The sequence below is a fragment of the Pteronotus mesoamericanus genome, unplaced genomic scaffold (genome assembly GCF_021234165.1).
Source record: "Pteronotus mesoamericanus isolate MK-2021 breed Mesoamerican mustached bat unplaced genomic scaffold, CSHL_Meso_final contig_263, whole genome shotgun sequence".
NCBI classification, from domain to species: Eukaryota; Metazoa; Chordata; class Mammalia; order Chiroptera; family Mormoopidae; genus Pteronotus; species Pteronotus mesoamericanus.
This window is the reverse complement of record NW_026555112.1, coordinates 13531191-13544579: the sequence shown is the minus strand read 5'-3', so window position 1 is coordinate 13544579 and position 13389 is coordinate 13531191. Positions and strand designations below refer to the sequence as shown.

The 13389-nt window shown below is 45.8% G+C and overlaps 1 protein-coding gene across 1 annotated transcript in view; it reads left to right on the top strand.

The window, feature by feature from the left end:
• Positions 1-13389, top strand: part of ANO2 (anoctamin 2) — a 294279-nt gene that overhangs the window by 1257 nt on the left and 279633 nt on the right. The window lies entirely within an intron of this gene.

Genomic DNA, 13389 nt, shown 5'->3' with positions numbered 1-13389 from the left:
AACCAAATATTGAACACATTTTAACAATTTACAAGTTATATATATTCTCGCCTCTGGTCAGTAGCCAGCTTAAGGGAATCTATGGAAATCTGTTCCTCTACATATCTGTCCCATCCATCCATCCACCCATCCATCCATCCATCCATCCATCCATCCATCCATCCATCCATCCCTCTACCCATCCATGTCTTCGTATCACAGCAATCCTTTAAAAATGATCTGCTAATGCCATGCTCTCCAAACTCATTTCCTACCCCTCCCACTCCTCTGCATCTGCTCCAGCCTTATCTTGTATTGGGCTGGCCAAAGAGTCTGCATGATTTTTTCCATAACATAAAAGACACATTTTCCATTTTCTCCAATAACTTTATTGTTTTGGATATTTTGAGTATGTCGGCTATCTCCTGCATGGTACAACGTGGATTATTCTCGGTGAATGTCTGGATGTGATCACCATCAACTTCAACTGGTCTACCAGAGTAAGGATCATTGTTCAGCGAGACATCTCGAGCATGAAACTTTGCAAACCAGTTTTGACATGTTCAATCTGTCCCAATACCTTCTCCTTACACTGTACAAATCTTTTTTGTGTTTGAGTTGCATTTTTACCTTTCTTGAGATGATAAAGCATAGTATATCAGAAATGTTGCTTCTTTTCTTCCATCTTCACTATTAAAATGGCAACATAAAAACTCACCAATTTGGTAAGTTTTTTAAAAAATGCATGCTGATATGACAACTGTCGCAATACAATCTAACAAAATTGTTTCAAATGAAGTTAAAGACAATTAAGCACTACGAGAGCCATCTTACAGGAAAAGACTAGCTTTTTGGGCAGCCCAGCGTGTGTTGGTTGCCCTCACCTCGGGGCCTTTGGCTGCCCCCTTGGTCAGCCCCCTTCCCCAGGCCTGTGCACACTGGCTCTCTTACTTCACACTTTTGCTCAAAAGCTCCCTCCTCCACACATCTTCCCTGATCATCCCGGTTAGAATTCTTTTGCCGCATTATGCTGTTCCTCGATCCTGCTTTACTTTTCTTCATCCACTTAACCTCACTGCCTGAAATTACACGAAAGGTTTATTTATTTATTTTATCTATGCCTGCACCTGCTCCATCAAGGCAGGGGTCTTCTTTCTTTCTTTAATTTTTTTTTTTTTTTTGGTTTACTGCTGTATCCCCAGCACCTAGGACAGAATCTAAACAATCAAGCAGTCGGTGCTCAAATGTTACTTGAATAAAAAAGTGACCTCCCTGAGGCTTAGGTTCCTCATCTACAAAATAAAAGACACCCTGCTGGAGTGGGTTTTACCCCTCCCATTATTACACCAGGGCAATGAAAACATCCAGCACAATGTTTGATATGCAGTCAGTGCTCAATAAATGCTCATTAGGATTCTTTTAAGAGGTATCATGCTGAGGGGTGAGGGGCCACTCTCATCAGAAACCTGTTTTGTAAGATTCAAGTTAATCCCACCCCCACACTGGAAGGGACCCTCCTCCGCCACCTCCCACCCAGAGGTCATTCATTCATTTCCGTGTCCCCGGGCAGGATTGCCTGTGGCCTGGCTCTGACCTTTGTTGTGCCACTTCTCTGGTTTTTCTTTTCACCAGCGTAGGGACAGTGCTCTTTTAGGGCTACCTGGGGCTTCCTTTCTGTGGGAGTGCTGATTTTTACTTTTGGAAACCCAACGCTTGCTTGGTGCCTCTGATTGGGGTCTGGTGGGAAGGTTTCTTGAGGTACTGGCATGTTCTGGGGGCCCAGGAATGTAACTGAAAGGCAGGTCTGGCTGCCTGCCGCTATGAAAGCCGATACTTGAGAGGCAGGTGCGGATGTAAAGGAAAGTGGTTTATTTGCAGATGCCAGCCACCTGGAAGATGGAGGACTTGTGTCACAAAGCCCATCCCCGCCTCTCAGTGCAGGCAGAGGTGTTTATCAGGGGGGAGAGGGGAACAGAATAAAGACCAAGGGAGGGGGTTGCAAAGTTCTCTATGTGCAGACGAGCACAGTCCATTCCGATAAGGCAAGTGACAGTCCTGTGTGCGTCATCCGGGTTTAGTTGTCCTGGCTTCACGTCATCATGGTTCCAAGGTTGAAGGTCAGCAAATCTTCCGGTTTGGAAGGCTTGAAGGTCGAAGTCTACACCTTTTGAAACTACCATAATTTGCCATGTATAATGTGCACGTTTTTGCCCGAACTTTTGAGGGACAAATAAGGATGTGCGTTATACATGGATAGTACCTGAAATACCTTGTATCTGTTCCTGTGTTTTGTAATTATTTGTTACAGAAAAATTCTTGCACCATAATATATTAAAAAATAAATGCTAAAATCCCTTTATAATACAAAAAACAAGTATCTAAATATTAATGACAAGATATTGAGTTAAGAAATTAAAATGAAAGATTTTTTTTCAAAAGAAAGAAATTTTAGGCCAAAAATGTGGGAGCACGATATACACGGGAGCACATTATACATGGCAAATTACAGTAGTTCTTGGGATTCTTATACAAACCTGCTGTTCATTTACAAGCTACATATTAGTCAGAGTCCACACTTACACAAACAGTGTCAAAAGGATGGTGGGGTGGGTTACAGTGTTCCACTCTTACAGGAACTTTTGCCACTACCACCGTGGCAGGCTGCAGTCCACACACCTGCCTGTGGGTGCCAGGGAGCGGAGGCCTAGACCTTGTTCCCCTGCTCAGCTGGGAAGCAGCATCACGTTCAAGACATGGACTCTGGAGTCCAAATACAGGTGTTCACATCCCAGGCCTGGCATATAGCAGCCTCATGACCTGGGCAAGTGACCTGATTGTTTTGAGTCAAAGTTTCCATGTCTGTAAAGTAGGAATAACAATCCATTCTTCCTTGCGTTTTTATGCATAGACAACTAAAGAAAGCATCTAAAACAGTAATGAGTTGGTGTTACTGCTATTATTACTATTTAGAGTTGCCAGATTTAGCTGATGAAAATTCATGATGCCTAGTCAAATGTAAATTTCAGAGCAATAACAAATAATTTTTTAGCACAACTTTGCCCCATGCAATATTGGGAATGTACTTATACTAAAAAATAATGCATTATTGATCTGAAATTCAAAGATAACTATCCTGTTGACTTTCACTACTCCTACTACTAATCTTGCCCATCTTTGCTGCCCTCCAATATGTTTCATTTTAGTTGCCATTGGATTTTCCTGGCTGTGGCTGGGAATTAAGAAGGACCCGGGATAGCGTTTCAGACTGACCAGTGTTAGATGGGACTGTGGAGCGGGTCCTGGGTTATTGTCCCTGTTGTGTAACCACCAAACACTCCTCCCTCCCAGCCCCCATCACTGGCTTCCAGATCTATTTCCCTCCTCCTTCATGGGGCTATTTCAGGTTACCCAGCTTCCCCGGGGCCCCCCTTCTGTCTTCAGAGCCTCCACCACTCATGTAGCCATTAGGATCTACTGTCTGGCAGTGTCCTCTCTCTCTCTCTGTATTTTCTAAAAATGTATCATTGCTATTGGTATTCGTTCTGGGACCTCTGATGTCGAACTGAGTGAGTCGCACTTCTCAGTCAGTGCACTGTTATCATTGGTCTGCACAAGGACCCTCTCCTTACTTATTTAAATACCCCCTCGTTCTTCACTCTCTGCTCACTCCATAGGCAATCATTCCAGCTCTTTGCGGTTCTGTGAAATGTATAATGTCGTTCTTGCTTTGTGTATTTTTTCCTGTCATTTATGGGGCTTTATTGTTTAGAACAGTTTCAGAGTTACAGAAAAATTAGGCAGCGTTGCTGTATACCCCGTACCCGGGTCCCCTATTATTAACATCTACATCAATGTGGTACATACGACACTATTAATGAACCCATATTGATACATTCTCATTAACTAAAATCTGTACTTTATTTGGAGTTCCATAGTTTTTACCTACTGTCTCAGGGTCCTATCCTGGATACCACATTACAGTTAGTTGTCATGTCTTTTTAGGCTCCCTTGGAGGCGACGGTTTCTCACCACTGCGTGCATTTTCAGTTTACACAAGGCACTCTATTTTATAGCCCATTCTGTTTCCCACTTTTTTCTCTCAGCACTGTACTTTTCAGACCATTCACATTTGGCAGTTTGCATCGAATCCATTTTTTTTCCTAACGGATGAACAGTTTGTAGTCGCCACAATTTACCTAGCCACTCCCATAACGATCATGGATATTCAGGTTGCCTTCAACTGTGTGCCACCTCAACAAGGTTGAGAATGAGTTGTTACCTCTTTCAGGGACAGTGGTCCATAATCTTCTTCATCCCCCACCCCTCACCCCCAGTGCCATGTTGGTGAATACTGGTTAGAGGTGGTTAGAGATTCATTAGCTGGAGCCTGTAAGGGTCTGAACAACTTTCTGGGGGTCTGCTGGGGTCTGGACAGCCTTTCTCCGTGTCAGGATGCTCAGCCTCTGGCTTTGAGCAGCAGCCTGGAGCTGACACCTCACAGGAGCAGAGACATTGTTTGACTGCATGCACCTGGTGGCAGTTTGGAGCGCAGATGCAGTGGCCCCACCTGCTCACTTGTGCCCACCTTTCTGGGCTGAGCTGCATTTTAGGCTCTGATTTCACTTTGATTTTAAGGTACTTGGAAAAAAAAAGGGCTTTTCTCAGACACCTGTTAAAAAGTCCTCACTCAGCCTTACACATCAAAGGAACTTTGCATCCGTCAAACTCTGACTGAATATTGCAGAATTCATTTGTGACTTTTGTATATGTTACTGGGTGTTCTTTAGACAGGATGATAATTGGTGCTATCTTCCATGTGGTGCTTTACTTTTTCATTTTGTGTCCAGATTTCCACACACTGACATTGTCTATGTTCAGATTTTAAAGACTATTCAGTATTCATCAGGCGACTAAACCACAGTTTGCCTCTGTGTTGTTTTATGTTCAGCCTTTCGGTTAGTATTTCATTTAAAGACATCCATGGAGATGTCTATGGATGAAGGTGACACCTGTATCCTCCCTGCTGATTCAGGCAAATGAGGGCCACCTGCTTGGAGACGGGCACCGCTGCTGCTGTCTTCTCTCAAAACTCTCACATCTCACTCTGATGCTAAAACTATGACTTAAAAAATGTCCTGATCCTTAGGAAAACCTTGTTGTTTGGTTTTCTAGGGTGACAGTGTCTCCAGAAGTCTTCCTGTCACTTGCTCCGCATCAGGCATTGAGGGCAGGTTGTTGGGAACCGGAGTGAAGGGAGCGCTCTGTTTCTATGGGGTGAGGGTCCCCATACTTGTGCAGCATCCATTATAAAATAAGTCTATTTCTTCCTCAGGAATGGGGTACTGGTTTACACTCGTAAGAATGGCTATAGTGAATGCAAGGAAAATACAAATGGTGCCCCAGTCCTTACCATTTCTTGGTGATGGCTGTTATGCCCACATGCTTATGGGTAGCAGTCTCACTACTATTGACTTGTGCTAATGACTGGGGAAAATGCGATGATTTCCCCCTGGCTTTGGATGTGTTCCTGTCCCATTTGTCGCACCTCGAAGCTGCTGCGTGCTGAAGCCTTGGGCTTCTCACTTGCTGTCTTTCCTACCCCAGGGGATCTTTAGGGAACACAGCAAAGCCCCAGGAGCCCACACCCCCGGGGCTGCACAGCTCAGCGGGGTAGACCCATGAGGGCTGCTTGGATCCGGCCTCTAAAGGATGGCCTCGAGGAAGTCTGGGGGCGGGCATACAGAGAGAGGCAAGGAGCGGGGGTCAAGTACCCCAAATCTAGGTAAATACCTATTTCTTTTTCAAAGAGTTTATGATTAAAAAAAAATAATGTTCAATATTCTCACAACCCCATTGAGGTGCTTAAGCAGCTATTGCTTCTCCGTCCTAGGAAACCCGAAGTGTCTTGGCAAGCTGGTGAGAAGGAGGGCTGTGCCTTGAAACTAGGTCTCCTAACTCCTCCTCCCCTTAGCCTCTTAAAATAACTTCCCAAGGGTGCCATTTGGGCTACACAGTCAACCAGCCCTGCCACTAAGCACTGCCCCGGTTATGAAAGAAACTGGGCATCGGGTGGAGAGAGGAGCAGCTCGAAGGTTTAACTAGAGGTGGCTGGGAGCTGGGTGTGGCCCTTCTCAAGGTCTTCAGGTCTGGTGTCTTTCCTTCATCTGTTGGCAAGGCCTCACAGAGGTCTCTAGGACTCCTCTGAAGGAGCTGGAGGCAGTTTCTGGTGTGGATTGTTGGCCAGTCTCACCCTATAGTAGCAGAGGGCAAGGGTCAGTGGTGGACCTAGCTCAGGGCTTCTGGCTTGGGCATCCCTCGGCTGGCTCTTTGTTTTGCTGGGTTTCTGTTACCAGATACAATCTGTGAGATATGAGAAAATGGGACCAGAGGCTATTGGAGCTGAAAGGGCTTGCAGTTTTTTTCAGCGCCATCAGAGAGCAGGAACTGGATGTGACTTGTACAAGCTCATGCTGCTCATTAATACTTTAAGGAAATACTGATTATAGAGAGTCCATGCAAACAAATAAGTTAGATGGGCTGACTTCCTTCTGTTAGGTCTGTTGTCCTTGGCATTAACTTGTCTTCCCACAAGGCTGATGTCTAACTGGTGCTTCTGGCGTAACTGTCAGAGGTCCACGGCCGGTGCCTGTTCTTACTTAACCGTATGCTATGCTGGTTGTTAAATATTCTGAGCATCATTTGTGCTTCCTGCTATCGTTTACATCAATCTCTGTATTTGGTGAAGAGACGGTCACCAAATCCTGCTAATCATTCCTCTTCATGGCAGTGCTAGGTGTTTCAGGCTCCTAGACAAACGTGGAGAAGCAGGTATCAGGGAAGAACCCGCAGGCCCCGTTTCTGGCCCCCTCTCCCCTGATTCTCACTTAGCAGACATGTACCGAACACCTACAGGTGCCATGTCCTGGACCAAGAACTGATGACACGGAAGTGAATAAGACATGGTCCCTGCCCTCAAGGATCTCATAATCTATTAAGGGAAGTGAACTTGACCACAGAGTCACACAGTGAGGTCTAAAGTGCAGTAGTAGAGGTAGGAAGAGAGTTCCAGAAGAGTGACTGATGGTGGGGGTGACTTGGAGAAGTCTTAACTCTGCCTTGAAGCTCTTGGCTAAATCACCTTCCTTCTTCCTATCCCCAGATGCTGAGGGCCTCAGCAGAAGTGAGTGGGCTGTGTCTCCTTTTGCAATTAGGTCTCCAGGAAGATGTAGATGCTGGTGAGGACCGTGCATGTTTGCAAGGTTTAGCTAAAGGGTGTGTTGCACATAACAGGGTCTTCCTTTGAGCCTTGAGGTCTGGAGATACCCCGTAGCATATCTGTTGCTTGATGGGTGGTAAGGGTGATTCTGGGGCCACTGCAGCTTTAAGTGTCCCTGGTCCTCACTGAAGACAGGGTTTCCCTGCTACCCCTGATTAGCAGCTCATTAGGGTGCCCCTGTACCTTATATCTGATGAGCCTTGAGGCTATGTGGCAGCATCAGGGGTTCTTAAACCTTGCAGGTTTTGTGAACAGAATTCAGGGGTAAAATTCATAAACTTGAGGGGTTGAAAATTGTACTTTATGTTCACCAATATTTAACTGAAACTTGGCATTACTTCAGTGAAGGATACAGGCGCAAAACTATATTACTGTGAGTTCTTGCAAGTTTGTCACCAATAGAAATAACACATGGATTCATATCACATTATAGTTGTCACACAAATATCCAAAAGCATTTAAGATTATCACTACTTTGGAATTATGGCAATTTTTAGTTGTGCTTTAGGTCTTGCTATTTAATGTGTTGATAAAAAATATGGATATTACTATTTCACATTATGTATAAATATTTTGATAACTATGTTTCTATGTATTTAGTCTCCTCATTATACTGTATAATTATTTCATGCATTAAAAAATACCCTGAGAAGGAGTCCATCGATTTCATCTGACTGTTCTATGGCTCCACGGCCCAAACTAGATTATGAATCCCTGAACATGACCCCTAAAACTTAGGAGAAGCCCCAGGCTCTGAGAGGCCATCCTGCCCGTCAGCTGTGTGAAGGGAGACCAGGTGGGGACACCTGTCAGCTGCTCTCGTGATTCCACTGTCTCAGAGAAGGGTCCTAAGGCAGAGGCATGATTCTTGGGGCAGGTTGACTGTGCACAGCTGTGACATCAGGTGAGCCCCTACATGCCACCTGGCGTCTGCGTGGCTATTTGCATTTGGGAGCATGTGGTTCGGCCCATGGTGTGCCTGAACCCAAGAGGGAAATGCAACAGAAAGAGAATTGGGCTGAGCACTAGAAGACCTGGGTTCTAGGTCCCATTCTGCCATCAGCTGGCTCCCTTCTGGACCTCAACTTCCCTATCTGGAAAAGGGGAAGTTTGGGCATAACCGGGGACCTTCAAACTGTGTACCTGAAAGCACTGGCTTTCCATGACTTCGACTCATGTAGTCTATGCTGAAATAAAAATGGATCATTGTCTCAATTTAATGAAACATTGCATTGATAAAGATAATTTTCTCAACTTAAAATTGCTCTTATGTATCTTTTCCTTAAATGTTTGGAAACTATTATTCCTCACGTGTCAGTACTTATCGAAGACAAAGGAAGTAAGTGAGAAGTAAAATGATGTTAGTGGGAAAACTTAGAATTGGCCAATCATGTTTTATTTTGCAACTTAGTTTTGTGATTTTCTGTTGCTTTTGCTATGGGTTCCTGAACTAAAATCATTCCTTGTTTGGATGTTGGAGTTTCGCACGCTGGTGTTTGAAGGACCGTTGTGAAAGGTTCTGCAGAGAGCACCGTGGCCAGGGGGCGTTCTGCCAGCTCCTGTGGGGCTCCAAGGCCCCCGCCCGCCGGGGCATTCCCGAGCATTCATGATGCATCCTGCTAGAAAGGCTCATCGTGGCTCCAGAAGAGCAAAGGGGGAGTGGATCAGCGATGGCCTTTCTCCAGGGGAGATGATGGTCTTGTTTATATCCAGGCTGTAGACAAAAGCAACATCCCCCATGTGTTCCCAGCCTTCCCTGCTCTGTGCACCGTGATGGTAAGACGCAGTACAGCGGAAGCAAAAGGAAGAGCAGGCACGGTAGTTAGCCATGTCACGATCTTCTGAAGTGGACGGTGCACTGTGGAGACCCCGCCCGTCTACCTCCCATCCCTTTTGACTTGCCCAGGAGTTCAACCATGGCCAGAGTTATGAATCTCCCTAGATAGATTCATGGAAATTGCCCTTTCTGGGAACTCCGGGTCCATTCTGATGTCTCCCAGAATGTGCTCACTGTCCCTTAATCATTGCTGGTTTGGGAATCTCATTTGCTCCGCAGTCCAAGGGATTGGGTGTGGGTCTGGACGACGTGACGGCTGATATTCTTGTAACTGTCTTGCTGAGTTTCTGCTTGGGGATCCATCGCTGCCAGGTGTTGAGGAGTGGGGTAGGTCTGGCCGTGGCTGTTTGAGCCAAAGCTGTGTTTCTGCCTGTCTTGGAGCCCTTCTGGGTGAGAGAACTTCTACTCTGCTCCCCCACAGGCCTTCTTTGGAGGGCTGAGGCTCCCCAGGCCTCAGAGAGGGCCTGAGGGTTTTAGCACCTTTTCAGAAACAGGAAGTCAGAGGGCGTGGATTCTGACAGGTGTGCTGTTCTGTTGTGTCTTCTTTCTCAAGTGCAGACACCAAAAGCCCCAAAGGCGTACAGCTGAAGCCATGGGGCCCTCAGAGTCTGTGTGGGCTCGCAGCTGGCTCCTGGCACGTGGCACTCCTCCGCCATCCATGATTACAGTCCTATGTACGTTGCTGTGTAATGGTCTCACAGTGCTCTGAGACGTTGGAAAGGATGCCTTTGGCCACCTTGGGCCACAGTCTGCGAGTGGGGCCTTGGGGGTCTGGGCTTTGCTAGCAGAACATTTAGGACATCAGTGACTGTCCGTGGGAGCTGCATCCTACCTGGACTTCCCAGCAGCAGGACTTAGTGGGAGGAACTTTGTGTATGGAGGCCAATGAGTGGGATTCGCTGGTGCATACCTGTAAGCAAGTCTCTCAGCCATGCTAAGTCTATTTTCTTAATCTGTGATGTGTAGCCAACACCTTCCATAGGTAGAATGTCATGTAACAAAGTGTCATTATTTCCTCAGTTCTTTGCGGGAATGGTGTGGAGTTCCTTCTTGCTTTGGGTTTTCTTTATTTGCCAGTGGGTCCAGTGGGCTTGCCCACCTGTCTGCATTTTGCTTTTTTTTTTTTTTTGGTCAATAAAATGGTGATGCGTTTTCATTGTTTACATTTTTCTTTTTTTCTTTTTTACTGAATTTATTAGGGTGACATTGGTTAATCAATTTATATAGGTTTCAGGTGTACATTTCTACGGTCCATCACCTGTATATTGTATTGTGTTCACCACCCCAGGTAAGTCTCCTTCCATCACCATTCTTCCCCCCTTTGCCCCCTTCTACCTCCCCCAACCCTCTTTCCCTGGTAATCGCCGTACCGTTGCCTGTGTCTATGAGGACTTTTTTTTTCTCAATCCCTTTACCTTTTTCACCCAGCCCTGCAACCCCTCGCCATATTTTGCTTTAATTATCCAAGTTTTTATTCTCCCTATGAGCTGAGTTGAATTTCCTTCCCATTTTTTGAATGAAAGAACATGTCCAATTGTGGATTAGGCAACCCCAAGGGGAGGCGATGCAGGGGTTTACTGACTAGTTGGGAAATGAGAGATATACTCATAGAGTCACGTATGCTGATTACTTCTTTTCTGGGTTCCCCTTATAAAAGGTCTTGGAATTTCAGTTATTTAAATACCAGGATCATGATTTGGGATACCACTGCTTATCAGTTTCATGATTTTAAGCATTGGCATTTACTTTTTATACTGTTAGTGGCTGAGTGTTTTTGCCAAATTGGCTCACTTTTTAAACCTAAATTTATTTTGAATAGAAATATATTATTATAAAAAATGGAGAACCAATATCCCTGGCCAAAAAGTAGACAATAACTACAAAAATAAACTGCACTAGAGATCAAAAAACATGATTAATTTCTGGCTGGATATAATTGGCTATGGAAGGTCCAAGGCTGCTCACTATTTGTTGAGAGGGAAGCCTATTACGTGGTTCTTCTGAAACTAATATGATATTATCTGTCGATTATACCTCAATTAAAAAATAAAAAAAAATGTTTTTAAAAGGAAGCTTAACCAGTGTCACAGAGGTTAAAGATATATTGGCCTCAAACTGAGGTTTCATCTTTGCAAAATAATTGAAAAGAGACTTTCTCGTTATTTAAAACTGCTATGTGATGCTCTGTTGTATATGTCCCTAATCCCATGCTCCTAGTTTCACACGTGGGCAACAGTATCCATACACCCGCTGGACCTTCACTTGTCCTCCAATATAGTTTGAAGACTTTAAGAACAGGAGTTGTGTTTTATTCTTTATTTTATTTTATTTTTTTGTGCAGTGTCTTGACACTGGTAGATATTCAACAGTGTTTGCTGAATTGATTCAAAGCATGATGTGTAGCAAAGGCAATGCATACAGAGCTGTTCATGGGAGGAGAGATTCCCAAGAGCTGGGTTGGCGGGGAAGGCTTTCCAAGGAAGACGGAAGGCTCTCCCTCCTCCCCGCCCCACCCCCTCTCGCAGCACCCAGATCCTTAGTTTGCTCTCCACCCGAGTCCTCTCCCATTTCTGCTTCTTAGACAGTAGCTTTGGTTCTTCCATCTCCTTTCCCAACAGGTGAAGGAAATACCAGAGCAACCTGCAGCACCCCCAGAGCCACCCGCCCTGAAGGGAGGGCTGAGGGGAACAAAACTAGGGGTGAGAGAAGGAGGGTTGGGGAAGGAGGGAAGGGAAAGAGAGAGAGACAAGAAGTTGAGCTCTGTGTGTGTGAGTGTGTGTGTCTGTGCATGTGGAGAGCTTCTGTGGTGAACCTGAGCCCTTAGGGACTGCCCTCTCATCCAGTGTTGAAGGGATTCTGGTGACTCACTAGGAGAAGAGGTTGAGTCTTGGGGGTTATTAGCAGGTTTTTTTCTTTTTTTCTATTTTCCCTTCCGTCCTTTCCCTCTAGTTCTCTCTCTCTTCTTTCTTTTAGTACCCTCTAGCTCTGTACTGTTGGACAAAGTCCACAGCCCAGGATAATTAGTGTTGTTACGGACTTGGTTATGTTTGTGTTGATGTTAGGCTAGCTGCCATGATGCAATTTGAAAACCCTTCAGGAAAAGATGCTAAAAACCCTTCAGGAAAAGATGCAGACACTGTTTCCCGGGGACAGTATGTCAGGAACTGTCCGAAGACTGTCTTCGAAGGCCTCTCTGGCCCTGGGACCCTTCCTTCATCCAGTCACCAGAAATCTCCTTCCCAGTGTTCTCTCCCTCCTGCCACGGGCCCTCAGGAATCTGGACCCTCCCTCCCTGAGCACTGACTGTTGCTTTTGATGTTATTAGTAATGACAGCAAACATTCATACTGTATTAGGTACATAGAGTAATTCATGTAATCCTTACAAAATAACATTATAAAGTCTGTTACTGCCCCTATCTTGCAGATAAGAGAACTGAGCTTATATAACTTGGTCAAGGTCAAACAGCTGGTGCCAGTAAGGGATTCAGACACTGAGTCTGAGCTCCCTGTCATTGCAGTGTCCCACTTCTCCAAGGCTAAAGCTTCTCTGCCCTCTGAGCTTGGTGTGGGGGAGGGGTAGTCCTTACTCTCATCACTAGGGGTGTCAGCAGCTAAAGCAGGTTCAGGAAAGAAGGGCGGAGGGAGTCTCTGAACTTGAGAGTATTCCCTACTCACGTCTTTGTCCCCCATTTTGCCAACTCTTATCTTCGCTCTTATCTACCTACGTGGGAGGTTGTGGGTTGGGAAATAGCTGGATTCCTGCAGATACCTTTTAATTACCCAGGAGCTGTGTTTGTGGCAGGAACCAATCTGCTCAGGACTACCCCTGAGACAGCTGGATGGATTAGCATCCAGCAGGCAGGGGTAAGAGGTGGCAGGGGCTCCCAGGAGACTGAGGCTGGGGCATGACACAGCAAGAATTGGAGAAAGAGTACAGGGTGCAGGGTGGTGTGCAGGCTACCTCAGGGCTCCAGCACAGAAGAAAGTGAGCCAGCAAAGAATGTCAGCTCTCGTTGGGAACAGGGCTGGCATCGGGAGGGATGATGCTGGCACCAGGGGACCTTGGTCTTGATGTGCTCAGCTCCCCCTTCTCCTGTTGCCTCTCCCGCCTGCTTTCCCCATCACTCTGCCTCCTTTGCATCCTCTCAGATGTTTTTCACTTGGACCCTTCCGTAGAACTCTGCTTGCAGTCATTGCACTTCTACAAGGGATCAAAGCTTTAGGCAAATAAATGGTGGTATACTGGGCATCAGCAGATGGAACAGCGGGGTGGAAATCACATCATCTGGCTCTTCC